Genomic DNA, 3170 nt, shown 5'->3' on the forward strand with positions numbered 1-3170 from the left:
TAATCATTTTCTTATGTGAAGTTAAATTAATTTCAGAAGTTCCTCTTGATGAACCAAATATTTTAAACTTTCTGTGCCGTTCTCTTAATCTATTCACTCTTAAATTAGTTTTTGAAGTGTAAAACTCTATTTGATTCTGGATAAAAAGTTATCAAAATCTTTTAGAGCAAAGTGTCTTTCCTTTCAAATTATAGAGGTAATCAGATTTCTTTAAAAAAAAAAGTCCTTTTTTTCAAGGTGAAAGGAAAAGGAAAAAAAGCTGCACATTCTTAAATGAGATTCTAAAAATGGAATGCTTGGTAGCATATGACTCACAGACTTAGATTTTAGTAAGTTACAAAATAGTCCATATTTTTCCCATAATAAAAGTTATTTTGAGCTTAGAAATAAGTCATGGGAAGTAGGTTAATAACACCAGTTTTGTACTATAACCACCCTTATCATAGGACCAAACAGTCTTTAAATAAATACTCAAAACATGTTTATTATCTAATAAGAAAATAATCAAAGATCTATCTTTATTCTAGAATTCCCTTAGAAAAATAAAACTCTTCAAATAACTGCCTATATCATAGTCTACTAAATGAAGAAGTCCTGTTTCAATATTAAGGACAAACATGTACTCTCTTTCACGTAATTGGTTTTACTAAAATGTTTTTTTCTTGGAGTAAAATAAAAACAACAACAACAACAACAAAATTTAAGATCCAAGATATCTTTTTTTTTTAAATTTCCAAAGATCATTAGTTTTATAGGAGTCTGTTGCTATGTCATTTGCAAAAATATCAACTTGCCCTTGTTCAGCACAAGTCTGTAAATCAGTGAACATTTGATTTGCTGCTAATTTCAAAGACCTTATTCAGTGATGAGGCTATTTCTTGGCGATACATGATCATTCATTTAGCACATTAAAAATTCTGAAATTCTTGTACGGAACAATTCTGTTTAACTCTGATCTCAGTGTACTGTGTAGGGTGAAATTATTGGGATCCAAAACAAACTTCAAGGAAAGCAAAGGATAGGGCATGGAGGCAAACAGCTTCTAACCAGCCCCTAAGAATTCTAATGTGGGCCAGAATAACTTCTTCCAAACTGCAGCTTGCTTGTCAATGTATACTTTCTGATGTTCTACAAGGAGAGAACACCTCATCAAGCTAGTTAGCCTTTGTGGTGATGTCTCCGATGATGAAAGACACCTGACTTCTGTCGGAAGGCTTCTCCACACTCGTTACACTCATAGGGCTTTTCTTATTGTGGATTCTTATATGCTCATTGGGTTAAGTTGGAATGCTTTCTGGCGTCTGTTACATTTAAAAGGTCTTTTCTCCAGTATGAATCCCGTGGTGTTGAATACGGTGTGAGGTCAAACTGAAGGCTTTCCTACACTCATTACACTGATGGCCTTTGGAGTGACTATGGATTCTCTGATGGTGTGTGAGGAGCAAGGCCTGACTCAAAGTTTTTCCACATTCCTTACACTCACAAAGTTCCTCCTGACTCTGATATCTCTGGTGTCCATTAAGGTGAAAGTTGCACCTAAAGTTCTTTGCATAATGGATACATTGATAAGGTTTTTCTCCAGTATGGATTCTGAGATGTTCGAAAAGGCCTGCATTCTGGCTAAACCGTTTTCCATGCTCTTGGCACTGATAAGCCTTCTTGCCAAAGATTAATTTTCTGATGTCTGATGAGATGTGAACTACTCTGAAAGACTTTCCCACATTTGTGGCACTGATGACCTTTCTCACTAGAAAAAATTTCTGAGGTCCAGTAAGAGCTGAACTCTGACACTCTTCATATTCGCCGAGCTTTTTTTTCATGTGTACAATTTTATGTTCAATCAGGTCTGAATGCTGGATAAATCTTTCCCTATATTCTGAGCATTTGTAGTCAATCTTCTCCTTGGGCTTGGCCTGCTTCCTTCCCAAATCAGAGTCTTCATAAGGAACCTCTATAGGTTCAGATATGTTCCTAGATGATTCCAATCTTCCATAAGAGTCTGTCACCAAAACAAGATTCCCATTCTCAAGCTTTGTCTCTTCACCCTTCTCCTTCTCAGGTTTTGAACTTCATGCTTGGGCAGGACCTGCTGTTCTTACATTCTTTTCAGATGGGCTTTTCCTTCCACAAGAATTTATTTCTTTGCCTGGTTTTGGTCTCATCTTGTCCTGTTTCTCCATACTCCTGCCCTAAATCTTCCAGTAGAGCAACCAGGTCTTCCCCATTCTCTAGTTAATGGTCTTGCACTTGGGCCTGGGACTCCATGGGCTGGGAACTGCTGGAATACCAGCAGCTCTAGGATCTGTTATTGGATTGAGTCTCAGGCTCAGCCACTGTTAGCAGATCTTGAATAGTTGGCTCAAAGTCTCTCAAAGGTTCTATGATTTCTTCACTGCACAACTGCCTGGATTATTTGCAAAATGGTTTCTGTCCAAGGCCTTTCCTATTTCCTTGCAGTTTGAACCTAATTGTGGTCATCATCCCCTACTTCAGACTGCTCAGCTTTGGAGACTTTTCTTTTAAGGAATACTCAGACCAAAGTCCTGCAGGGGCAGCCAGCAGCTCTGGAACACATTGTTCAGTTTTTCACAGAGAGTTAGTTCTCACTCCCCAGTGCAGTTTCATCTCCCAAGATCCTGGATATCTTTATGTGGCATTAACTATGTAGATACATTCATGGCTCTGTATCCTCCCCTTTGAACAGATCCTTATATTGATCGGCAAGTATCCTCAATTAATTGACTACATGAAATTGGGAATTGGGAAGAGAAAAGAAAACAGGATCAGGATGTAATGATACAAGGGTAGATATTTGTGAATCATCCTGTTGAGAGGTCACCTGAGTGTAGGCAGAATACATTTGCCACACCAGGAGGAAGGAGTCAAGCATCCTATAAAAAGGGCTGATGCAGAGATCTGGATGTCACCATCTGGGCTTCTAATGCTATCGTAAAGTTATCATGGTTGCAGTTGTCTTTTGTTTTTAATTTTAACAAGGAAGAAGTGTGGTTGAGACTCTTCTACTTTGTATGCGCAAGCGAATTTTTTCTCAATGAAACTGTCAAAGAGTATAAGAAAAGCATGTATCTCTGTCTCAAGTGCCCCCTACTTTTGGTGCAGTGATGAGATTCTCTAAGTGTATGGTAACCAGGAAAAACAAATAAACAAAA

The 3170-nt window shown here is 37.9% G+C and overlaps 1 pseudogene; it reads right to left on the reverse strand.

Moving 5' to 3' along the window:
• Positions 1–1158: 1158 nt before the first annotated feature.
• On the reverse strand, positions 1159–2478 carry LOC143389783 (zinc finger and SCAN domain-containing protein 26-like; annotated as a pseudogene).
• Positions 2479–3170: the final 692 nt, after the last annotated feature.

Source organism: Callospermophilus lateralis, chromosome 2, assembly GCF_048772815.1.
Source record: "Callospermophilus lateralis isolate mCalLat2 chromosome 2, mCalLat2.hap1, whole genome shotgun sequence".
Classification (NCBI taxonomy): domain Eukaryota; kingdom Metazoa; phylum Chordata; class Mammalia; order Rodentia; family Sciuridae; genus Callospermophilus; species Callospermophilus lateralis.